General features: G+C 49.9%; 1 non-coding gene and 1 pseudogene across 1 annotated transcript in view; one reads left to right on the top strand and one right to left on the bottom strand.

Annotated features, from left to right (window-relative positions):
- The window catches only part of LOC137420548 (uncharacterized), a 33874-nt gene extending 30899 nt beyond the window's left edge, over positions 1 to 2975 (bottom strand). Inside the window, exon 1 of the transcript XR_013622523.1 lies at positions 2675 to 2975. This is a non-coding gene — a transcript (uncharacterized LOC137420548). The remainder of the gene's footprint in view (positions 1 to 2674) is intronic.
- Positions 2976 to 3399: 424 nt separating this feature from the next.
- Positions 3400 to 26467, top strand: part of LOC144890853 (uncharacterized) — a 75062-nt pseudogene continuing 51994 nt past the window's right edge.

Below are 26467 nucleotides of genomic sequence, written 5' to 3' on the forward strand. Positions count from 1 at the left end.
GAAGGGGGGTGGGCGAGACCGGTCAGGAGGAAGGGGGTGGGCGAGACCGGTCAGGAGGAAGGGGGTGGGCGAGACCGGTCAGGAGGGAAGGGGGTGGGCGAGACCGGTCAGGAGGAAGGGGGGTGGGCGAGACCGGTCAGGAGGAAGGGGGTGGGCGAGACCGGTCAGGAGGAAGGGGGTGGGCGAGACCGGTCAGGAGGAAGGGGGTGGGCGAGACCGGTCAGGAGGAAGGGGGTGGGCGAGACCTGTCAGGAGGAAGGGGGGTGGGCGAGACCGGTCAGGAGGAAGGGGGTGGGCGAGACCGGTCAGGAGGAAGGGGGTGGGCGAGACCGGTCAGGTGGAAGGGGGTGGGCGAGATCGGTCAGGTGGAAGGGGGTGGGCGAGACCGGTCAGGTGGAAGGGGGTGGCCGAGACCGGTCCCGTGGAGTGGGGGAGTGGGAGTGGGGGAGGGGGAGAGAGACCTGTCCGGTGGAGTGGGGGGGGGGGGGGGGAGAGACCGGTCCGGATCGGAGAGGTGGGGGAAACCGGTCCGGTGGAGGAGGGTAGGGGTGGGGGAGGAGGAGACCGGTCCAGTGGAGGGGGGGTGGGGGTGGGAGACACCGGTCCGGTGGAATGAGGTGGGGGCAGATCGGTCTGGTGGAGGGGGGGGGGGGGGGGAACCGGTCCGGCAGAGGGGGGTGGGGCTGGGGGAGACCGGTCTGGTGGAGGAGGGTGGGGGTGGGGGAGACCGGTCTAGTGGAATAGGGTGGGGGTGGGGGAGACCGGTCCAGTGGAGGGGGGTGGGGGAGACTGGTCCAGTGGAATAGGTTGGGGGTGGGGGAGACCGGTCCAGTGGAATAGGTTGGGGGTGGGGGAGACCGGTCCGGTGGAGGGGGGTGGGGTGGGGGTGACCGGTCCAGTGGAGGGGGTGGGGTTGGGGGTGACCGGTCCGGTGGAGGGGGGTGGGGTGGGGGTGACCGGTCCGGTGGAGGGGGGTGGGGTGGGGTTCACCGGTCCGGTGGAGGGGGTTGGGGGTGGGGGAGACCGGTCCGGTGGACTGAGGTGGGGGCAGGGGTGGAGGAGATCGGTCCGTTGGAGGGGGTGGGGGGAACCGTTCCGGCGGGGGGGGGGGGTGTAGGGGGAAACCGGTCCGGCAGAGGGGGATGGGGGGAAACCGGTCAGGCGGAGGGGGGTGGGGGGAAACGGGTCCGGCGGAGGGGGGTGGGGGAGAACGGGTCCGGTGGAGGGGGGTGGGGGAGAACGAGTCCGGTGGAGGAGGGTGGGGGTGGGGGAGTCCGGTCCGGTGGAATAGGGTGGGGTGGGGGAGACTGGTCCAGTGGAGGGGGTTGGGGGTGGGAGAGACCGGCCCAGTGGGGAGACTGGTCCGGTGGAATAGGGTGGGGGTGGGGGAGACCGGCCCAGTGGAGGGGGTGGGGGAAACCGGTCTGGTGGGGGAGACTGGTCCAGTGGAGGGGGTGGGGGTGGGGGAAACCAGTCCGGTGGGGGAGACTGGTCCGGTGGAATAGGGTGGGGGTGGGGGAGACCGGCCCAGTGCCGTGGAGGGGGTGGGGGAAACCGGTCTGGTGGGCGAGACCGGTCCAGTGGAGGGGGTGGGGGAGACCGGTCCGGTGGTAGAGACTGGTCCAGTGGAGGGGGTGGGGGTGGGGGAAACCAGTCCGGTGGGGGAGACTGGTCCGGTGGAATAGGGTGGGGGTGGGGGAGACCGACCCAGTGGAGGGGGTGGGGGAAACCGGTCTGGTGGGGGAGACTGGTCCAGTGGAGGGGGTGGGGGTGGGGGAAACCAGTCTGGTGGAGGGGTGGGGGTGGGGGAGAACGGTCCGGTGGAGAGGGTGGGGGGGAGGGAGATCAGTCCAGTGGAAGGGGTGGGGTGGGGGAGACTGGTCTGGAGGGGGGGGGCGGAGATCGGTCCGGTGGGGGAGGGGTGGGGTTGGGTGGGGGAGACCGGTCCGGTGGGAGGGAGGGGGTGGGGTGGGGAGGACCGGTCCGGTGGAGGTGGTGGGAGAGACCGGCTTTGTGGAAGGGGTGGGGGAGACCGGTCAGGTGGAGGGGGTGGGGGAGGTGGGGAGGGGCGATCGGTGGGGTGGGGGTGGGGGGAGACCGGTCCGGTGGAGGTGGTGGGAGAGACCGGACCGGTGGGGTGGGGGTGGGGGAGACCGGTCCGGTGGGGTGGGAGAGACCGGTCCGGTGGGGTGGGGGAGACCGGTCCGGTGGAGGTGGGGGAGACCGGTCCGGTGGAGGTGGGGGAGACCGGTCCGGTGGAGGTGGGGGAGACCGGTCCGGTGGAGGTGGGGAGGGTGGGGGAGACCGATCCGGTGGTGGTGGTGGGAGACCGGCCCGGTGGAGGGGGGGATACATGGTCCGGGGTACGTCAAAGCCAAGGAAACCATGTAAAGTTTCGCGTTTGTCACGCACAGCTCTTGTTCAGCACAATTCCCTTATTCTGCAGACTCGTGATCTCCGTAAAATAACTTTCAATCTCGGGGATCAGGAAGGTGTTCGCTTTTTTGCGGGTTTAACGGAGAGGGAGGGAAAGAGAAAGAGCGCGCGAGGTGCGCAGTTTGATCGGGCGGGAATGACGCGCTGCGCCTCTCAAGACGCCTCGGTCCGTCGGGGTTTGTGGCTGACTGGGTTTCTGTAGAAAAAATAAAATTTAAAAAGTAAAATTTTTACTCACCTCATGAAATCTCCTCATCGCCGAAGCATCGCAGGACAGAGCGAGCACTTTGAATGGAGTTTTTAGTGCTCTCGGTCTGTGTTCGGTCGTTGTTGCAGCGCACCGATGTTCCACTAACGCAAACAAAGCCATTACAATAATTGCTCCTAATTACACTTTGCCAACAGCACCTGGGACCGAGAGAGAACAGGTAAGGGCGCATAGCTCCCCACCGATCACAGGCCGAGGCTGCTACCTGCACCATGAGCTCCGCGTTCGCACTCAGCTTTTACTCTCTCAGCATCGGCTTTTATAATCTCTGATCACGTGCTTGGAATGCTCCATTCTTGTCACTTGAGGGGTGCGTTATGAACAATCCGAAAGGTTCACCTCGTCGCTTTTATCTGCTGGACGCGGTCACCTCAGCTTTTGCGCACGAAATGCAGGCCGTGTTGTCCAGCGATTCGTACATGGATTAGTGCACGCTCAGGAACGAGTCCTTATTGTTAATTGCGCTGAAATCGAGCACAAGGTCAGGCCTCGGCGCGGCCTGGGGCCGCAGCCAATGGGAAGCCGAGCCTGCTTTTCCCTTTTAAAATCACTAATATAACCAAACCAAAGGGTTTCAGTGCTTGAGTAACGAGACGTGCACAGCACCAACTGCACCCCGTACGGAGCGACGTTACACCGTACGGCACCGGCAGTGCCGCAAACTCCCGCCGGAAGTGCGGACGAGGAGCTGCTCCATGGACCAGGTGTCTCGCTTCATGTACAAACAGCAGGTGTAATGTTGTGTCTGTGTATCCTGAAGAAAATCGCTTTGTACATTTATAACACAAACTATACAAAGAACCTTCAGATGGCGCGCCGCACGTCACGTGACCGTGCTCTACCTGTCGGGGCGCCACGTGTGAATTTCTCTTTAACAACAGTCGCTCGATCCTGGTGCTTTGTATTCCAACATCGTTACAGTCAAACGTGCTCATGTTCCCACCTGTGTATTATTTATATACCGTCCAATTCTCACTTGCATGCTCGTTCTGAGCTCAAGTGCTGCTCTCTTGGGCTCATCCACTTTTGATTGGTTTGAAATGTTCATTTCCCAGCATGCTTTACAGCACGCGCCCCCACACCTGCACCTGCAGGCACTCACCTGATCGGGTGGGCAAAGGATGCCTACAAACGTCCGGTAAAGGAGGCACGTGATTGCGCAACATTGACCGGAACAGCCGTGTGCTGTTTGAAACGACGTAGATCGAGGAAGGTTGACGTAGAAGGGGGCCATTCGGCCCATCATACCTGCGCTGCACCAGCAACAACAAGTCCACACACAAGTCAATATCCCCATACCTGTCTACCTCCAACACATCCACATACCAATCTAAATCCCATTTAAACTTATCCATCCCCTACCGAGCACACGCCCAAGTCAATATCCCCATACCTGTCTACCTCCAACACATCCACATACCAATCTAAATCACATTTAAACTTATCCATCCCCTACCGAGCACACGCCCAAGTCAATATCCCCATACCTGTCTACCTCCAACACATCCACATACCAATCTAAATCCCATTTAAACTTATCCATCCCCTACCGAGCACACGCCCAAGTCAATATCCCCATACCTGTCTACCTCCCACACATCCACATACCAATCTAAATCCCATTTAAACTTATCCATCCCCTACCGAGCACACGCACAAGTCAATATCCCCATACCTATCTACCTCCAACACATCCACATACCAATCTAAATCCCATTTAAACTTATCGATCCCCTACCTAGCACACACACACACAAGCCAATATCCCCATACCTGTCTACCTCCAACACATCCACATACCAATCTAAATCCCAATTTAACTTATCCATCCCCTACCGAGCACACGCCCAAGTCAATATCCCCATACCTGTCTACCTCCAACACATCCACATACCAATCTAAATCCCATTTAAACTTATCCATCCCCTACCGAGCACACGCCCAAGTCAATATCCCCATACCTGTCTACCTCCCACACATCCACATACCAATCTAAATCCCATTTAAACTTATCCATCCCCTACCTTGCACATGCACAAGCCAATATCCCCATACCTGTCTACCTCGAACACATCCACATACCAATCTAAATCCCATTTAAACTTATCCATCCCCTACCTAGCACACACACAAGCCAATATCCCCATACCTGTCTACCTCCAGCACATCCACATACCAATCTAAATCCCATTTAAACTTATCCATCCCCTACCGAACACACGCACAAGCCAATATCCCCATACCTGTCTACCTCCAACACATCCACATACCAATCTAAATCCCATTTAAACTTATCCATCCCCGACGCCATATAAAACCGTGTTTGCTTTACCTGGAGTTACAGTGCCTTCAGAAAGTATTCACACCCCATGACTTTTTCACATTTTGTTGTGTGCCAGCCTGAATTAAAAATGGATTAATCTGAGATATTTTTCTTTGTAAGTGGTCTACACATTATACCCTATAATGTAAAAGTGGATTTTTGTTTAGAAATTTTTACAAAACTATTCAAAATGAAAAGCTGAAATATCTTGAGTCAATAAGTATTCCACCCCTTTGTTATGACACTCCAAGTTGAGCTTAGGTGCATCCACTTTCCTTTGATCATCCTTCAGATGTCTCCGCAACTTGATTGGAGTCCACCTGTGGCCAATTCAATTGGTTGGACATGGTTTAGAAAAAAAAACACCCTTCCATATAAGGTCCCACAGTTTATATGTCAGAGCAGAAACTCTACCATGAAGTCCAAGGAACTGTCCGTAGAACTCCGAGATATAAATGTGAGGAGGCAAAGATCTGATGGATCTGGGGGAAGGGTAGAAAACAATTTCTTGAGAGTTGAAAGTTCCCAAGAGCCCTGTGAGCTCCATCCTTAGGAAATGGGAAAAATATGGAACTAGGCAGACTCTTCCTAGAGCTGGCCGTCCGACCAAACTGAGGAACCGGGCAAGAAGGACCTTGTTCAGGGAGGTGACCAAGAATCCAATGACCACTCTGACAGAACTACAGAGTTCTGTCGCTGAGATGTGAGAACCTGCCAGAAGGACAACAGTTTCTGAAGCACTTCACAAATCTAGGCTTTATGGGAGAGTGGCCAGATGGAAGCTACTGCTAAGAAAAAGGCACATGGCAGCATACATGGAGTTTGCAAAAAGGCACGTGAAAGACTGAGAGGATGAGGCAAAATATGCTGTTGTCTGATGAGATGATTTCTGGCAGAAAGACTACGTTTGTTCTGAATGCAAAACACTACTTCTGATGGAAACCGAGCATAGCTCATCACCCATCTAACACCATCCATACCAAGAAGCATGGTTTTGGCAGCATCATGCTATGGGGATGCTTTTCAGTGGCAGGGACTGGGAGACTTGTAGAGATAGAGGGAACAATGAATGGTGCCAAATACAGGCAAATCCTTGAGGAAAACCTGCTTCAGAGTGCAAAAGACCATAGACTGCAGTGAAGATTTACATTTCAACATTGACCCAAGCATCCAGCCAAAGCAACACTGGAATGGCTTCAGAATAAGAACATGAAAGTCCTTGAGTGGCCCAGCTAAAGCCTAGACTTGAATCCCATTGAGAATCTGTGGAAAGACTTGAAGATTGCTGTTCACCGACGTTCCCCATCTAGCTTGACAGAGCTTGAGCAAATCTGCAAGGACGAATGGGAGAAACTCCCCAAATCCAGATGGGCAAAGCTGATACAGACAATACGCAAGAAGATTCGAAGCTGTAATCGCTGCTGAAGGCATTGTATCAAGTGTTGACTTAGGGGGCTGAATACTTATGTAAATTAGATTTTTGTTCATCCATTAGCCCAGACACCTCTCTTCAATCCATTTGGAGAAGGGTGAAATATATTGTTATAGATCGCGGTTAGATGTTATAGACCGAGCGGTGGTGTAAGACCGCGACCTAACAAAACTCACCCGATTCACCCAGACTTTGGCCGTATCGCACCCCAGCTGCTCAATGAGGGAAAAGACGAAAACGACGCAATGCAAAGAGGAAAACGAAGGCAAAGAAAGGTTTGGAAATACGACTGAATTTATTGACTATTTACACACAAGCAAAAAGAAAGCAGTCACGTTTATTTACAAGCACATAAGACGCAGGTGACACAGGGAAAATACTAGCTTATACAGACTTAATTAACCCAGGACAGAACAAACAAAAGACGACTCACACGGGGAATTGCAGGAGGTGGATGGCTGGAGGTGAACGCTTGGTGGAGCCAACGCGGAGCTTGGTGGAGCTGAACGCTTGGTGGAGCCAACGCGGAGCTTGGTGGAGCTGAACGCTTGGTGGAGCCAACGCGGAGCTTGGTGGAGCTGAACGCTTGGTGGAGCCAACGCGGAGCTTGGTGGAGCTGAACGCTTGGTGGAGCCAACGCGGAGCTTGGGGGATTGGTGTGACGGGTTCTCTCTCCTTCCTTAGTCCCACCCAGTCCAACAACTTCCTCTCTTGCTTCAGGACTCTTTCTCTCTCTTTCTTGGTCCCTCACTCTTTACCACCGACTCCTCACCGCAACCAACGCAACCACTTGACCACCACCTCTCCTGACTGACTCTTCACCACTCTGCACTTGACGACCGACTCCCAACCAACTCAGACCAACTCAAAGTCCAACTCCAGGCCTTTCTGTCTTCTGCTCTCCTCTGTAAAAACGCATCTCCTTTTTGTCCACGCCCTTGCCTTGGGTTATATAGGCCCCCGCCCCTCAACCTTTGCGACCCTCCCCGATCGCTCTTCCTCCGCCCTCTCTAGCCGAACCCCTGGCTCATGGTTGGTCGAGTGGGGCGGGCCCACTCCTCCCCTCTATGACGAGGTGGAGACACGCCTTTCCTCCCCGACTCGAGCCTCGTGGTCAATGGCGGATGAAGGGAAAAAACCGACCAAAATGCGGAAGGCGCTTCGAATTGCAATTGACGGAAAGGGGGGAATGGAAGGGAATCTATCTCTTTCACTGGTGCAATGGAGTATTTCAATTAATGGAAGACACAGCCTTACGCTAATACACAGAATAAGAGATAACTATCAACAGGTATATTCTATTACTTGGCTGACGTGTATGCTTGTGGACTATGGGACGCCCTTTTGGTCTTTACACAGCTCCGGAGGCAGGAGGCACAGAATAAACAATAATCACAACAATACAGCACACAATCAAAAAAAATATACAGTCCTCATATCCACAACACTGCACCCTCCTCCTCTTAGGCACGTCCCGGGCCTACAACTTTTATTTAGTGTGACACGTAGGTGTAGTTCCCTCTACTTTTAACCTGACCCTGAGTGCGACAGTTTTAAAACATAAATAAATGTGTCCCGCTGCTCCATTGCACCCTGCCTAACAGACTTACGCCCACAGTATAACCGAATCCGGAAAGAATCCTCAAACTAAACATACAGCCGGTAGGGAGCATTATTTACACAAGACTACGCTGATATTTACACTACGATCCAGGACCTGTTTTTGGAGGAACACATGCAGATGTTATGCATAGAGAGAGCACGCATGCTAGCATCGATACACCAACCCACGAGTGCTCTGTGGCCTACGGCCTTTAATAATGTGCAGAGCACCCCTTCCAAGCATCAAGCACCACCCCATCACACAGTGAGCACCATCCGGTGCACCAATAAAGTGTTTACAAATCACCGGTGGTGTCGCAGCCGGCCGATGTTCTGCCGCTGGTCTTGCCTTCATGTGGTGCACTTGGCCTTCTTACTTCTTTTAAACAAAATAAAGAAAGGCGCCAACCGCGTCCATTTCTTTATTGTGGCCGTCAGGGGGCCAACTATAAGTGGTTCACCTGTATGGCATAGGTGCCACGTTGACCCATAGGTCCATCCACGGGTGGTGCTTGGCCGCAAAAGAGCTGCGGTCCATTGTGGGTGGCCACAAACATTGCGGTCCATATGGTGTATCGATCCAAGCAGCAAGCAGCGAAAGTGCAGGCCCACAACTGCGTAGCCAGCACCGCTCTCTCCTCTCTCTCTACCCCAAAGCCAGATCCTCGGAGGTGGGAGACAAAAGAAGCAGACAAGTGAGTAAGGTGGTAAGGGCGCAAAAGTGCACGCAATGCAAGGTAATGCACACTGGGGGCACATGGGAACCAGGTGAGACAGGTACGTTCCTACCGTACGCTCCCCCCCCCCCCCCCCAACCAGGTAACCTACATGGCCCCTCCCTTACCCCTTACTGTATCCACAAAACACAACACTACCCATAAACATCTACTTTACAAATCAACAAACATCCCTACTGTCTTCCCCGTTCCTCCCATATACCAAATTCGTCTTCTCTCCCTCCTAACCAATCAAATTTGCCATTTTCAACTCAACATCATAATTTGCCATCTCCAACTCAACATCATAATTTGCCATCACCAATTCATCATCAGTCCCTCCTAAGGAGGGAGAGATGGAATCACCCCAATGTCTCATCCACGTCGTGATGCGTCTCACAAATCCACACAGCAATTCTCATTTCTGCAACACAAACAAAGAAAACACAGGTGTGGAGTCATCATCATCACCACAGGCAAGTGGCTGCGTATGGTGCGACAGGTTCATCAATCCTAACTATTTCCTAAATGACTTTAACAACTTTACACTACCCGGGGTCTTTCTCCGGCCAAACCATTGGCCCTCTTACACTATGGGTTCTAAAAACCAATTCCCATTGGCCAAACTGTGGTGCTTTTCAATTTGGGGTCTCACTCCCCCGATTCATCTCCCGGTGCCCTCGCACAATTTCTGGGCTGTGGCGTGTACCTCTCCCAGTGGGTCTACCCACCTGCACACCTCCACCACTGCAGTTGCCTCCGAGCTTACCTGCTCCTTACCCTAACCTAACTACCTGGGGAAGGCCCTCTGGCACTCTCCCCACTCGGTGCCCTCTCTGGCACGGGGCTGCCCGATCCACACCCGGGATCCTCAGGCACCCACTCACAACTACCGGCTCCCAGAGCCCACCTGCGGCCTCACCTGGCCGACATCCTCACAGTGGTGGAGTGCCCAACCAACTACACACACTAACAGGCTACACGCCCAGCCATTTCCACAACACTAATGCACCCATCCACAACACCATTCTGCAACCGCACCACAGATGCCAATATCCAACCACAATTTACCTGTACCCTCTACCTAACACTTACACTACCCGCCCCGGGTACTCGTGAAAAGGGTCCACTCTTCCCCCATCCACACCTTCGCACCATGCACACCACTCCGTACCACTTACTCCAACTCTCTCCACACACCTGTACTTGCACACCTGTGCTCTCACACCTGGTGCCACCTGCACCCTTCTCTCCCCAAGCGCATTCGCGCTGATCTACAACACTCACTACTCACACACTGCTCCACACACCTGTCCAGTTGCACACCTGTGCAATCACACCTGTTCAATTCTCACACACACGGCATCATCTCAGCTAACTACTCCCTTCTGAAACTTGCGCTTCCCAGTCGTCCCTTTAAACTATTGCGCTCCCACGTCATTATCATCCACACTAAACTACCTGCGTCCCCACTACAGGTATCAGTCACTAACTAAACTTAACGTTACCTACTGTCATCTTCTAGGGCCCTATCAATATAACCTAACCCACCCGGGCTAGTTTTCACTGCCATACACCCCATAAGCTATTGCTCCTTTGCCCCCACTGGGAAGGGTGGCAGGGATGCCCCCCTTACCCACCGGGCCCATCGCTCACTACCAATTTTGCACATCAAATTTCAACAAATCAAAAATTTGGCCAATCACTGCCCATCATCTGCCAATCACTACTGCCAATCCCTTGCCAATCATCAAATTTTGTTCTTCTCTAATTTTGGGTCCAAAACACTAACCTCATCACCCAGTCTACTCACTAATACCTCTCGGTGCGCCAATCCCTGTCCAAAGCCCGGCTTCGTAAAGCCAAGCAATGGATGCTGGTTGTTTTGTGCCAGCGGCTGGATGCGTCCGGCACTCGGTGCAGGGAAGGAGGTTTACCCGGGCCGAGATCCCACGCACCATCTCGGCACGGAGCCATCCCATGGCTCGATCTCGGCCTGCCGGAATGCCTCACCAAAAAGTGGTCGCCATGACGACCCTTCCTATCCTGCCGCCCGCTCCGCCTGGTGGAGCACGGACGCGGCCGTTCAAAGCGAGGCCCAGCACGCACCGAGGGCCCGATTCGGCTATAAGTCGTTCTAAACTCTACCCCGTCTAACGTCGATGCTTCACCTGCATGCTTACATCCCGCAGCCCGTTCCTTGCTCACACATCCAGCCGTGCCCATGCTCCTCGTACCTTTCCTTACACACCCAGGTACCCTCATTCCACTCACAGCCTTGGTCACACACCTGACCACCGAACACTGTGGCACACATTCGTTGCTCGCGCACCTCACCAATACACCGCTTCGCGCCCCCTCCTCGGTCACCTCCTCTGTGACAATCACAGGTGTGCCCTCATTCGCACACCCAACCATGTGCCTCACCACCAACTCCAGCGTGCATTCCCACTCACGCTCTACCATTCCAGGTGTGCATCCTTCCATCCCAGGTGTACATCCTCGCTCACCTGTCACAACCAACTCACTCTCCTTGTCACTCTCAATACTCTCACCACCACTCTTGACAACGCACTCACCCTTACTCTTGACAGCGCACTCTTTCCCCATGCACCTGTCCGTTACACACCTTTCTCGCGCACACTCTCCCGTTACATCCTCTGTAACACTCACCACACCGCGCTTCCATGTGCCCCCTCGCACACGCGCTACGACCGACTCACTCTCGCCAGCACCCTCACTCCTTGGCACGCACTTTTTCCTCACACACCCCAGAGTCGGACTTTCTCGCACACCTCCTCTTTCGCACACCAGACCTGTCGCACACTTCACCAACGGCCTCTCACGAACACCCGGGTCCATCTCGACCCCCAAGCTTCTTAAATCCCCTGGCGCATCATACGCACGACCATATTGGTCACCACTTACACCAGGTCCTCTTCCTCTTCGCTTCTCCTCCATCACCTGCGAATCCCTCATCCGGTTAATGAGCACATCATCACGATCCAAACACAGACTTTGGACCAATTCTTTTACTTCCTCTTTTATCTCTTTGTTATCCCCTCTCCGTCGCTTCTTAATTTCGCTCATCCCTTCTTCCACTTCTTCTAGTTTCTGCTTCACCTCTTTTATTCCCCGGTACGTCTCCTCCAGCTCGTCCTCCAAGGCTACCTTGACCGTTTCCATGTGCGTCCTCACCTGCCGGTCCTTCGTCTCCATTACCTCTACCACCTCGTCCAACCTCGTTGTCAGTCCCTCACGTACCATCTGACATTCCCTCTTCGTCGCTACCAAGTCATTTTTTAGGTCATTTTGTGTCGCTTTTAAACCTCCTAATACCGCAGTGTTCCTTCGAACCTGCTCCGTTAGTCCTTTTTGTCCCTCCGTCAGCTGTTCCACCTCCTGCGTCAGGTCCTCTATGCCCCCTTGTAACTTTACAGTCCCCTTTCTCACCTCCTTCTCCATGTGCTCCTTACAGTGCCTCACCTCCTCGCGCACTCCTCCGACCTCCTCACTCACACCTCTTCTGATCTCCTCTCCCATCACTTGCATCTCCTGCCCAGATGCCACCCTCATCTGCTCCATTTCCTCCCTGTGAGCATCCAGTTTGGTTTCTACCCCCATTCTGACCCCCTCTATTTGCTGCCCCATTTGGTTAACTTCCCTTTCCGCTTGGTCCCTCATGTCCCTCAATTTGCCTTCCATGGTGTTTTCTAACCCCTCTAACCCTTTTTGCATCCCTTCCATTTGATTCTCTTGAGCGGCCATTCTGTTTTCTACCCCCGTTAACCCCTCCTGTATTTCCCCTAATCTATCGTCTAATTTCCCAAATTTCATGTCTAATCCCTTAAAATTATTGTCTAATCCCTTAAAATTATTGTCTAATCCCTTAAAATTATTGTTTAATCCCTCACTGGTACCCCTCGCTTCGTCCCTCATTACCCCCATTTCGTTTCCCATTACCCCCATTTGGTTTCCCATTACCCCCAATTGGCCCTCCAATCGCTCACTCTGAGCCCTCATTTGCTCACTCTGAGCCCTCATTTCCTCCCTATTCTGGGCCATAAGGGCCTTCATTTGTATGAAAAACAAGTTCAAATCCACCGGTGGCGCCACTACGGTCGCGGGCGTGGACGCCGTGGCCACCTCGTGCATGACAACGCTATTTTGCGACCCTGCCGCCCTCACTGCTTCGCTCTCCTCCCGTCCCTCAATTTGGTCCTGGACCGACCCTGCCTCACTCTCCCCTACCGGACCCCAGCTGTCTTGATCCGCCATAGCGCGACTTTCAAAATTCGGGTTTTTATTTTCGTATAACAAAATCAAATTTCGCCGTTATAATTTCGCGCGGGAAACGCGCTCCGAATCGATTCTAATTGTTACAAATTTGGGCCTAATAAATTTAGTCCCGGGTTCGAATTCCACTCCTCGACACCAATTGTTATAGATCGCGGTTAGATGTTATAGACCGAGCGGTGGTGTAAGACCGCGACCTAACAAAACTCACCCGATTCACCCAGACTTTGGCCGTATCGCACCCCAGCTGCTCAATGAGGGAAAAGACGAAAACGACGCAATGCAAAGAGGAAAACGAAGGCAAAGAAAGGTTTGGAAATACGACTGAATTTATTGACTATTTACACACAAGCAAAAAGAAAGCAGTCACGTTTATTTACAAGCACATAAGACGCAGGTGACACAGGGAAAATACTAGCTTATACAGACTTAATTAACCCAGGACAGAACAAACAAAAGACGACTCACACGGGGAATTGCAGGAGGTGGATGGCTGGAGGTGAACGCTTGGTGGAGCCAACGCGGAGCTTGGTGGAGCTGAACGCTTGGTGGAGCCAACGCGGAGCTTGGTGGAGCTGAACGCTTGGTGGAGCCAACGCGGAGCTTGGTGGAGCTGAACGCTTGGTGGAGCCAACGCGGAGCTTGGTGGAGCTGAACGCTTGGTGGAGCCAACGCGGAGCTTGGGGGATTGGTGTGACGGGTTCTCTCTCCTTCCTTAGTCCCACCCAGTCCAACAACTTCCTCTCTTGCTTCAGGACTCTTTCTCTCTCTTTCTTGGTCCCTCACTCTTTACCACCGACTCCTCACCGCAACCAACGCAACCACTTGACCACCACCTCTCCTGACTGACTCTTCACCACTCTGCACTTGACGACCGACTCCCAACCAACTCAGACCAACTCAAAGTCCAACTCCAGGCCTTTCTGTCTTCTGCTCTCCTCTGTAAAAACGCATCTCCTTTTTGTCCACGCCCTTGCCTTGGGTTATATAGGCCCCCGCCCCTCAACCTTTGCGACCCTCCCCGATCGCTCTTCCTCCGCCCTCTCTAGCCGAACCCCTGGCTCATGGTTGGTCGAGTGGGGCGGGCCCACTCCTCCCCTCTATGACGAGGTGGAGACACGCCTTTCCTCCCCGACTCGAGCCTCGTGGTCAATGGCGGATGAAGGGAAAAAACCGACCAAAATGCGGAAGGCGCTTCGAATTGCAATTGACGGAAAGGGGGGAATGGAAGGGAATCTATCTCTTTCACTGGTGCAATGGAGTATTTCAATTAATGGAAGACACAGCCTTACGCTAATACACAGAATAAGAGATAACTATCAACAGGTATATTCTATTACTTGGCTGACGTGTATGCTTGTGGACTATGGGACGCCCTTTTGGTCTTTACACAGCTCCGGAGGCAGGAGGCACAGAATAAACAATAATCACAACAATACAGCACACAATCAAAAAAAATATACAGTCCTCATATCCACAACAATATAAATGGAATTAAAGATGGAGGAAGGACCATCCCTGTACTTGTTCCTCCCAATGGGAACCTCCTCCTCTAACAAAGCCGAGGCCTTGGGCAAACATTTCTCTGACCTAATAGGAGAAAACCACTGACAGGGAGTCCAAAGTATCCAAACTTCAATTCTAGATCCAGCACAGCAAATCCTTAATGACTGGTGTCCCGTGCATTCTCTTCTTAACCTTGACTTTTCCCTTTGGAAACTTAGGCAAGCTATTCACAAATCTAAGAACAGTGCCCCTGGCCTCGACCTATTGACCTTCTACATGTTCAAGCACATGGACGACAAGATGTTGGGGTTGTTTCTCGACCTATTTGATAGGGTTTGATCTCTAGGAGAGCCTCCACATGAGTGGAAACATTCTATAGTCCCGATTCTCAAAGCGGGGAAAAATCTGCAAAAGCCACCGTCATACCTCCCTATCTCCCTCATTTCTTTGGTAAACAACTTAATGGAGAAGATGGTGATAATCACCTGGTTTTCTTCCTCAAATGGAACAACTTGTTGTATGAATCCCATAGCGGATTTTGATCGGGCCGTTCAGCCATTGCCAAAATTGTTCTATTGGCTAATGAGGTCAGGAAATCCCTCAATAACTAGGAGTCGCAACTTGGTGTTTTCCTGGACATTCATAAAGCTTACGATACAGTCTGGAAGGAAGCCCTGCTTTACAAGTTACACCATCTCGGCATTCGTGGCAAAATGTCCTGGTGGATCTGTGGATCTGGGACATTTTGTCCATCAGGCCATTTCAAGTAAGAGTGACCCGGGCACTCCTCCCTATTTTCAACTGAAAGAAGGCATCCCCCAGAGTAGCTGTCTAAGCAATACACTTTTTATATTAGGATCAATGGCATAGCCTTCCTCCTGGGGATCCACGGCAAGATGTTTCTGTTTGCGGACAACATTGCTCTGTGGGTCGGGAGCAAAAACTTCGCTTTTGCGTTGAGGAAACTTCAGGCCGACATCGGCCTGGTGGAGCTGTGGGCCCAAAGATGGGGGTTCCAGTTCTCTGGCACCAAATCCAAATTTGTAATTTTATCCCACAAGAGAATGGTTCAGGATACAGCAATATCGCTCAGCAGAACAACCCTCCGAGCATCTTCTGAAGTGACTTTTCTAAGTGTTGTTTCTGACGAGGGACTTGCGTGGAGCTCCCACACCAAGAAGGTTGCAGGCAAATGCGCCAAGGGCCTAAATCTAATTTGATGTCTCACTGGCACTTCCTGGGGAGCCCACCAGGAAAGTGTTTTTCTCCTGTACAAAGCCCTTATCCGCTCTCATCTCGATTATGGAAGCCAGGTTTTTTCGGATATGTCAAAAAGCAACCACAAAAAACTTGAAGCCATTCAAGCCAATGGCCTGCATGTCTGTCTGGGTGCTTTCGTGAGTACTCCTGTCTCTGCCCTTTTTGTGGAGGCTGCTGAGATTCCACTATCCCTCCGCTCGCTGGGAGGTATCCCGACTTAAATTTTGGGCCAAATATATATCCTCTGGGGCCAATCACCCAGTCAAAGCTGTTTTCACAGACTGTTTGGAGTACTGCACATGGGGCAAAAACCGAAATTCTCCTCCCTTCGGTATGGTCTGTAGGCGGACAGCTAGACAAATGGGTCTGGACTCCTTACCTGTTAAGTCCATTAAGAAAGTATCAATCTGCCCTCCATGACTCTTGCCATGATTCAAATCCACCTGTATTTATGGGGGGAAGTCGATAAGGATAACCTTTTGCATCCTGCAACCAGGCGATGGAGTTTATCCATTCAGTTTGAAGTCGATCTCTCCACGTCCACACAGATGGCTCTATAGTCCCTTCCCTTGGGAGAACTGCAGCGGCAATATGCATCCCCATGTTAAGGTGACAAAGGCCAACAGGCTATCCCACCATCCCTCTGTCTTCGCAGCTGAACTCTTTGCCATCGTGCTAGCGCTGGAATGGACAATCAAGTTCAATCCTCTCGGTGCCGTAATCTTTTCCGATTACCTCTCTGCACTAAAGGCATTGGAATCTCTACAGGAAGGATGCGGATTTGACCTGGTTCTCGATGTATTGCACCTGATTGAGCATTGCCATTTGGAGGGGATCTATGGTCAACCTGTGCTGGATGCCTGCGCAGGTGAGCATTGGGGGGAACAAGGCGATGTTGGACACCCGAAAATTTAACCCACTTGTTTATAGAATGCTACCTATATGATGGACCCAGGTTGCTCCTATTTCAAATCATTAGAGAGGCGGAGATGAGTGTGTCTGATCTTCCGATCATTTTCGGTCATCTAAAGCAGAAGCATCCTCGACTTTGCACGGCAGTTCTAAGATTTTTAATAGCGAGCGCGGGACTCATATACCGTAGTTTGATGGTTCTTCCATAGGCTCCTTCTTTCACCACCGTTGTGTCCAAGCACATAGTGTGTATCGAGCTTCGTGGCTCTTAAAATGCCATAAAACTTAAGGTAATCTCAGTTCTTTCCTCAGAGAAGTAACCAGGATGGGAAAAGCTTGCAAAAGCATCCCCCTCCTCTTTCTCTCTCACTCCCCCACTCCCGTCTCTCCCCCAGTTCCTCCCCTTGCTCCTTACCCTGTCTCCCCCAATCCCCTCCCTTCCCCACTCCCGTCTCTCCCCCAGTTCCTCCCCTCGCTCCTTACCCTGTCTCCCCCAATCCCCTCCCTTCCCCACTCCCGTCTCTCCCCCAGTTCCTCCCCTCGCTCCTTACCCTGTCTCCCCCAATCCCCTCCCTTCCCCACTCCCGTCTTTCCCCCAGTTCCTCCCCTCGCTTCTTACCCTGTCTCCCCCAATCCCCTCCCTTCCCCACTCCCGTCTTTCCCCCAGTTCCTCCCCTCGCTCCTTACCCTGTCTCCCCCAATCCCCTCCCTTCCCCACTCCCGTCTCTCCCCCAGTTCCTCCCCTCGCTCCTTACCCTGTCTCCCCCAATCCCCTCCCTTCCCCACTCCCGTCTTTCCCCCAGTTCCTCCCCTCGCTCCTTACCCTGTCTCCCCTAATCCCCTCCCTTCCCCACTCCCGTCTTTCCCCCAGTTCCTCCCCTCGCTTCTTACCCTGTCTCCCCCAATCCCCTCCCTTCCCCACTCCCGTCTTTCCCCCAGTTCCTCCCCTCGCTTCTTACCCTGTCTCCCCCAATCCCCTCCCTTCCCCACTCCCGTCTTTCCCCCAGTTCCTCCCCTCGCTCCTTACCCTGTCTCCCCCAATCCCCTCCCTTCCCCACTCCCGTCTCTCCCCCAGTTCCTCCCCTCGCTCCTTACCCTGTCTCCCCCACTCCCCTCCCTTCCCCACTCCCGTCTCTCCCCCAGTTCCTCCCCTCGCTCCTTACCCTGTCTCCCCCAATCCCCTCCCTTCCCCACTCCCGTCTTTCCCCCAGTTCCTCCCCTCGCTTCTTACCCTGTCTCCCCCACTTCATTCCCCCTCCCATATCTATATGCCCGTGTTCTCTCCTTTTTAAACATATTTAATTTCCTTTTCATGTTTTTTTCGCTTTCGCGATTTAGTTGTTACTTTTATTTGATATCTGAGGTACCATACTCGTTACTGAGCGTCTGTGCCGCCAACACAGCTTCTTGAGCAAGGGTCATACTGGGTGGTTTGCCATTGTATTCCAGTGGTAATTCAGGCAGGAATTTGTAATTTATTCAGGGTGCCGGTGATAGCTTACCTACTCTTCACGAAGGACACCGTGAGGATCTTTAACGCCCACCAACCATTGTTGGAAGACGGGACCCAGTTTACCAGACATCCGAGGGACGGCACACATATTGACGATTCACCCGGTCTGTGAAACACCAGGATGATAGTTTATAGCTGGGTCAGGATTCGAACCCAGGCTAGACAGCTTAGATGAGAGTGTGGCTACCTCTGAGGTCATCCTGTCTGCTGAGGTTTTACCTTAATGTACCGTTAATAATCAAACTGTGATTCCATGTTGTATGTATTACCACACGTTAAAAATGTACAATGAAAGTGGAATCCAAATCCAGAAAGATCGTGACCGATGTCCCTGAACGGTGGAAAAGAACATCGGAATTACAATAATTACCTTTAAAATAGTGGAAAAATGAATTTTGGAACCATTTATGTTTTTGTTTTTTTATACAAAGTCGAGGCTCTCGTAAGAGCTAACACAGTTTATGTCATAAAAACATAAACAGACACAAAACATACAATAAAGGGAACGGGAAACAAGAGGGGAAAAGAGAGGGCAGCACACAAGCACAACAGCAGCAGAGAACAGGGACATCCGTAGATCGGTGGAAGGGAGAGGGATTGGGGGGGAGGGAGGTAAGGAGAGGAGGTACTCGGTATAACACAAATGAACACTACCAGGAATTTCAGGAATAAAGTCGGAGATTGAAAGAGGTGGATTTAGGGTGTATTAACGGGGGTAGAAAAGATGAAGGATTTGGATGGGGGAAGATAAGAGATTAAGAGATGGTGGTGAACAGCTGTTTTTAAGAAGAGAGTTGGCATGAATAGACGAAGAGAGTGTGGGAGTTTGTTCCAGAGGCGGGAAAAAAGAAGAATGAAACAGTGAAGGTGAACAGAGAGTCTTGATTTTAGCAGTTTCACCAGAAAAGGGTTGCTGGCAGATCTTGTGCGTCAGCTCTGATTTCTTGTTTGGCATTGAGGGCCTCCATCCATTGTTGTAACATCCATTGTTCTTGTTCATCCTGAAGGAATATTTGGGGACAAAGCAGGAGAAGCTAGGCCGGAGAGGAGTCGGTAGAAGACAGAAAGACCACCAACCTGCCTGCAGTGAGTGAGTGAAAGGCCCTCAGAATCAGCTTCATCACGGCAGATACCAATGATTCTGAATGCTTTGGTTTCTACAGCATGAAGCCGAGCTAGGTGTGAGGCAAGAGCACCAGCCCAGAGGGGAGAGCAGTGTTCCATTGAGCTGCGGATGAAAGCTTTGTATGCGGTGAGGAGCTCAGGTTTGCCAAGAAAGGACTTCGCACGACGGAGGATGCTCAGTCGGAGAATGGCTTTGCAGGCCAGCCTGGAAATGTGGTTTTCCCAGGAAAGATCATGGCAGATAGTGAGACCCAAAAGCTTGAGTGACAGAACTTCTTGGAACGGATTGTTGAGAAAGTAGATGGGAGGGTTTTCCAGATGGTCTTTTCGGAGAGACATCGTAAGAGTGTGAGTTTTGTCAGGATTGAAAGACATGTTCCACTTGTTTGACCTGTTTTTGATTTTGTCGAGGTCTGCAGAGAGTGAAGAGGCTGCAGCCTGCGGATCTGAGGGATGAGGTATGGATAGGCAGAGAGTAGAGTCATCAGCAAAGCGAAAGAGAGGATTTTCGAGAGAGTCGGAGAGATCATTCATGAATACCAAAAAAAGCACAGGGCCCAGAACACTGCCCAGAGGAACTCCAGCCTGAACAGGAAGGGGGAGATGAGAGAATTCCATTCAGGGCCACACGTTGACTGCGACCAGAAAGGAAGTCCGCAAGCCATGCGTGGCGATTTCCATGGATACCAGAAAAGGAGAGTCTTGTGAGCAGAGTGGGGGTGCTACACCATATTGAAGGCATGAGATATGTCAAGAGAGACAGCGCTGACTCCCTGTTTAGCATTGAGGACCTCATCCATTGTCGTGACAGCAGAAGCAGCATGTCCAGAGTGGAATGACCTGGTCTGAATACAAATTGATGATCGGAGATCAAGCCATTGGAGAAGAGGAAGGATTTAATATCCAAAGCAATGATGGATTCCATGACTTTGCTGATAATTGGGAGAAGGCTGATTGATCTGTAGTTGCAAGGATCGGTTTTTGCACATTTTTTGTGTAAAGCGGTGATGTTGGCTGATTTCCAAGCAGATGGGAGATGACCTTGAGAAAAAGAGAGGGTGAAGAGAACAGAGAGAGGGTGAGAAATTGCGGCAGAGCAGGATTTTAGGACCCGTGGGCTGATGCCGTCTGGTCCAGTTGCAGAATCGGTCGAGCTTTGGCAGAAACTTCTCCACCTTGTCAGGAGAGAAGGACGCAGAGCCCAGAAGCAGCTGGGGTTGACTGGGTTCGGTGTGTACATAGAGAGACAGGTTTGGCACACGAGATTTTGATGCAAACATGGAGTTGAGGCATTCAGCTTTTTCACGTGCAGTGTCAGTTGTGTAGCCGTTTGAGGTAAGGGAGGGGATGGAGGGGGAACAAATACCAGAAACAGATTTGACCAGACGCCACCAGGATTTGGAGGAGGAAGACAGGTTTGAGAGTTCAGTCTTGAGAGTGGAGAGATAGTATTTACTGGCCCTCCTGAAGGTGGACACACACTTGTTCCGAGCTTTGTGGAAAGAACTGAGATTACCTTCAGTTGGATTTGTCTTCCATGAGGTGAAGGCAAGTTGTTTCAGGGCAACTGCCTCACCACAAGATTCAGTGTATCATGCATGGGAGGAAAGTTATGACAACTGAAGACGAGATGGCATAAATCTGTGCTTGAGAGAGAGCAGTTTACTTCGGAAGAAATCCCAGGAAGAGTTTATGTCAGAGGCAGTAGAGATGGGTAACCAGTCCAGATGATTGATGGCTGCTTGAAGCCTGTGCCAGGCAGCCTGAGTGAAATGCCAGACTCGTCGGCACTGAGGAGGCTCTCTGAGAATGGCCAGAGAGATGTCCACTTTAACAAGGAAATGATCAGATGAACCGATTTGAGCAGAAGAAGCAGCAGACATTTGCAGGGAAGTTAGTCATAATGAAGTCAAGAAGAGAAGACGCTCCGTTGACTGAGACCCGGGTCGGGAAATTGACAGATTGTGTCAGTCCCAATGAGTCACAGAAGTCCTTTGCCAAGGTGCCATGGCAGGTGCGTGAGGTATTCACACCCAGTCAGCTGGCATGATGTCAGTTGAAGTCACCACACATGAGGAAGAGAGAGTTGGGATGAGTGGATAGAAGTTGGTCCATGTTGTCAGACAGCGAGATACAAATGGAGTCATCACTGTTTGGAGGATCGTACAGAACACATATGAACAAAAGGTGGGATCGGATGGGACGCCATTGCCAGAGGTACTCCTGGGGGTGGGGTGGAGTGAGGGCAGTGCAGGGAGAGTGAGAAAGAGAGTTTTTGATAAAGATAGCAACCCCACCACCATAAGACGAGGCTCAGGACTATCATATCGGAGGAGGGAGTAACCAGGGAGATAAATTAAGGAATCAGAGACATGTTGAAGGAGGAAAGTTTCTGTTAAGGAGATTTTACCTCACATCACAAAATTATGGTTTACGGTACGTCCGATCAATTATTTGCAATGAGGGAATGGGAAACGGGAACAGGTTGAAATGGGACACTAAACATGAATGGGTCAAAACGTTCAGCAGGATTTCTTTGTTGTGCTTCAGGAGTAAATGTGAAATGCACAAACCAACAGTGTGTAAGCATAGCCTCAATTGATTCTGAAATTAATAAATAACACGGGTGATGTATAAGCACAGAACGCTGACTTAATTTCTCGATGCCTCGAAAAAATAACAACTCGGGTTATGTAATGAAGCTATAACATTGCTATTGCTTCGAATACATCGTGTTTATATAGCTTGGATTGATTCCAATTCCACTGAGCCATGTAGGAATTATCCTATCAACGGTAGGCTTGGAGCGTACACGAACTGTGTGCCCCAGGAAGCCTGTGTGACGTCCGATAGGCTGCAACCTTCCGATGTTTGATGATGCTTTTAATAGTTGCTTTTAGTCTTTTCCACACTGACGAGAAAAGTTATCGGGAACTTATGGCGATTGTGATAACACTTCTGTTTGGAGGCAGTTTTACCTCACATCCTGCAGAGCGTATTATTTAATGATATGGGGTTAAAAAAAATCCTTAAAAAAAAAAAAATTCTGATTTCACTCCATATTTCGACATAATTGTTTAGTCCATGAGTTTCGATCATAAAAATATAGAATGAGATTTTGAATATCAGCTTTCAATAAGCCTATGCAATAAACTTGCCAGGAGCCAAACATATTGCACTTAGCCTCACACAGCCAATCAGCATAACAGTGAACGGACAAACAGACAGCCATCCTTGTCATATATACGAGTAAAAAGCTCGTCAAAAATGACGGGTTGGAACAGTGTATTAGATGGTTCAGCCTCGTGAGCGTGCTAAAGTCTGAAGAGTCGGCTTCGTGTCAGGTATCCTTATAGCTTCTTTATTTATTACATCACGTGCATTGTTTTATACACTGGCGTAGTGAGGAGGGGGCGAAGGGGGCGGCCGCCCCGAGCGGCGCTTTTCGTCGGCCAGACACCGCCAACACCGCCTGGAGACACCTTTTTTAATAGGTGAGGGCGAGACTACCGGAAGTAAGCTGTAACACGTGCCCTTTTGTGGTTTGTTTTCAACGTATCCAATCACGTGACTGTTGTCGCGCAGGGTGCACTAACCGGAAGTTACGTAGTTCCGCGGGTGCCTTTGAAACGTTTTAAGCAAATGAACATTTTTTGGTAGTCAGAACTACTGTTTCGCTCAATTCCGCTGTTTAAATTTTGAAATTTGGTTCAGATTAAGAGTTTGTGGAGCGTACTGCATTTTAGTTGTTAACAGTGTGCGGAAATTAAATAAAGGTACGAACACTGCCCAGAGAAGTCCAGAGAGGTGGGTGGGGGTGAAGGGAGGAGTGGGAGGGGCTTAGGAGGATGTAGGTTCCTCCGTTCCTGCATATCGAGTCCCTCCCGACATGGCGGTGTTCGTGCCTTTACTTAATTTCCGCACACGTTTTAAAGCTAAAATGTGATGCACTCGACAAACTCTTAACCTGAACCGAATTTCAAAATTTAAACAGCAAAATTGAGCGAAACAGCAGTTCCCACTGCTAAACCAGAAAACATCTGAAAATGCAAAGCTCGTCCGCATCCGTTTGCAATCAGACTTCTTCTTCTTCTTTTTCTTCCGTAGGCTCAAAATATCAAAAACAGTAAAAAAAAAAAAAAAAAATGAAAATTGATGATTTTATGCATCCTTGACCATTGAGCTTTAGATCTAAAACAACAATTGGCTTCTACCTTTTGATTAATGAACCAATTATGTGACAACATGCATATTCTTAAATTTCAGGTCAATCGGATGAAAATTGATAAATCTTATTTTATTTATGTGACGCTGACCTTTGATTTTTTTAAACCTTTTGACCAAGTTATTAATTTGCTTTCTCCATATTCTCAGAATAAAGCCTTGGTGAAAATTTGATGACAACACTCAAATGGTAAAAAGGTTACGGCCCAGACACACACACACACACACACACACACACACACACACACACACACCCGTGTGTGTGTGTGTGTGTGTGTGTGTATGTGTGTGCATTTGTGTGTGTGTATTTGTGTGTGGGTGTGTATGTGTGTGTATTTGTGTGTGCGTGTGTGTGTGTGTGTAAGGGATTTCATTCCAATCCCGAGGCTGATGGAGATGGCAGCGTCACACTTTGGTTCACTGGCGTCTAATCGTCTCACTCGGATAAAAACTGTTGACGAAATCCTTGTTTGACCTTGCGTTAACATTCTTTCCCCATGAGCTCCATGCCTGCCGAGTCTTTCTCCCAGGGGCAATTTGTGAAACCAGGGACATGTTTTGAGTTCCTTGTCCTTTGAAGAAAGTATATTAAGATGAATACAAGTTGTAATTCTGAGATGATGTTGGTGCTTGGCTGTGTGAGCCGAAGTGCAATGCTTCCCATGCATGTTCATCCTTATCACTTCAATAAATCTCTTGTACACTGTCCGAGTTCGGCCAGATGCTTATAAAACCCACGACATGTGTGTGTGTGTATGTGTGTGTATTTGTGTGTGGGTGTGTATGTGTGTCTATTTGTGTGTGTGTGTGTGTGTGTGTGTGTGTGTGTGTGTTATGTTTTTTTGTGAAGTTCTATTGCAGATTTCTGATGTGGAATGTGATACACCAAAATGAACGACATGATCTCCTGAGTTGATTAGGATAATTAACTACAAATAATCCGGGAGAATTTCCACGCTTCTAAACACATGCCATGTTAAGGTGTATAGAGCAGTTAAATAGGTGCTTCCATGGCATGGCATTCTAATTACAAGATAAACAAGAAAGAGCAATCAGAGATTTCAGACCCTCAGATCAAGATCATTCAAGGTAACGAGTAGACAATCAAACTTAAACTCCGAGGTGTTCAATCGAATGGCAGTGTGAATACGCACGGGGGATGAGGGCAGTGAAGAGTAGCGAAGTTCTTACCTGTACGGATCCCACTGGACGTCTTCGACCCCGATGATCAAAGCAAACCGACAATTCAATTCAATTGCAACAATAAAACGGTTTATTAAAAATATATGCAGGAAACTGAAAAGGTAACACTAAATTCCTAAATCGAGTGACCCTCCATATGGACTCATATGGAGCACAAAGGGAAAAATGACTTTCCTGTGCAGATGCCACTGGACATCTTCGACCCCGATGATCAAAGCAAACTGACACGGAATTGAATTGCAACAATAACAAGAAAGATCAATCAGAGATTGCAGACCCTCGCCATGATGTGTTTTCAGTGGTTTTAAGGCTTTTGTGTTAAAACAAATATGGCGGCCGAACCACGTGATCGATGACGTCATCATTATTATTTTTCTCCACCAACTTATCCCTAGATTATGCTCAAGAAATTTAATCTTGATCGGATAAAGTTTTGTACTTGTCGAATTATGACGTCATAATGGAGGCACCTATGACATCATCATTAATAGATGTTATTCCACATGGAGAGTTCTTTACAATGAGCCATGTCTCAAAGTTTTCTGTGCAGCTCTTTCGGAGATATAGAGGTGCAAGGTTTTTCGGTTTTTCCAAGATGGCGGCCGAACCACGTGACCTATGACGTCATCATTTTTTTTTCTACACCAATTTAGGCCTGCATGACGCTCAGGAAATTTCATCTTGATCGGATGAAGTTTTGTACTTGTCAAATTATGACGTCATAATGGAGGCACGTATGACATCATCATTATCATAAACATATTTTATTCCCCATGGAGAGTTCTTTACAATGAGCCATGTCTTAATTCTTTCTATTCAGCGCTTTCGAAGATAGAGGTGCAAAGTTTTTCGTTTTTTCCGAGATGGCGGCCTAACACGTGACCTATGACGTCATAATTGTTATTAAAAAATTATACAGGTGAAGTTGCACCGATGGGGAAAATTTCCTGTCAATCGGACCAAATAGTTGGTGGTTGAATTCCGTCAGCTAATATGCAAATCCTATTCAAATTTCAAGTCAATCAGATGAAAATTGAGGACTTTAGGAATTTGAAAAGGTTGTTGACCGTTTGGCCTATGTTGACCTTCTGGCCTATGCTGATCTCAAAAATAGTTGGTGGTTGAATTCAGTTCGCTGATATGAAAATCATATTCAAATTTCAAGTCAATCGGATGAAAATTGAGGATTTTAGGAATTTGAAAAAAGTGGTTAACCTTTGGCCTATATTGACATTTTGACCTCAAAAATATATAGGATTTTGTCGGACCACAAACTCTACCGTTTGGTGAAGTTTCGTGAAGATCGGTTTGAAATTGTGACCTGTAGGCAAGTATAAGTGAGCGGACATACAAACAAACACACACAAACAAACACACAAACGGGAGTGATCAACATACTTGTCAAAAACATTTTTTTCTGCCAAGTAACAAACAGATACAAATGCAATACCTTTTCCTCATGCGCGGGTTATAAAAAACAAAACAAAATAACATTGTAACAAAGCCTTTATTAATTAATATGAATAATATTAACAACCACAAAAAAAACTAGATGGTATTCATAGAATACTTACCCTGCGCAGTCAACTTGGTGTGAGACAACTCTTTTGTTTTTGAATGTTTCTTTTTTTTTGATCCAATATGGCTGCCA

This window comes from Myxine glutinosa, chromosome 2 (assembly GCF_964187855.1).
Source record: "Myxine glutinosa chromosome 2, kmMyxGlut1.1, whole genome shotgun sequence".
Taxonomy (NCBI): domain Eukaryota; kingdom Metazoa; phylum Chordata; class Myxini; order Myxiniformes; family Myxinidae; genus Myxine; species Myxine glutinosa.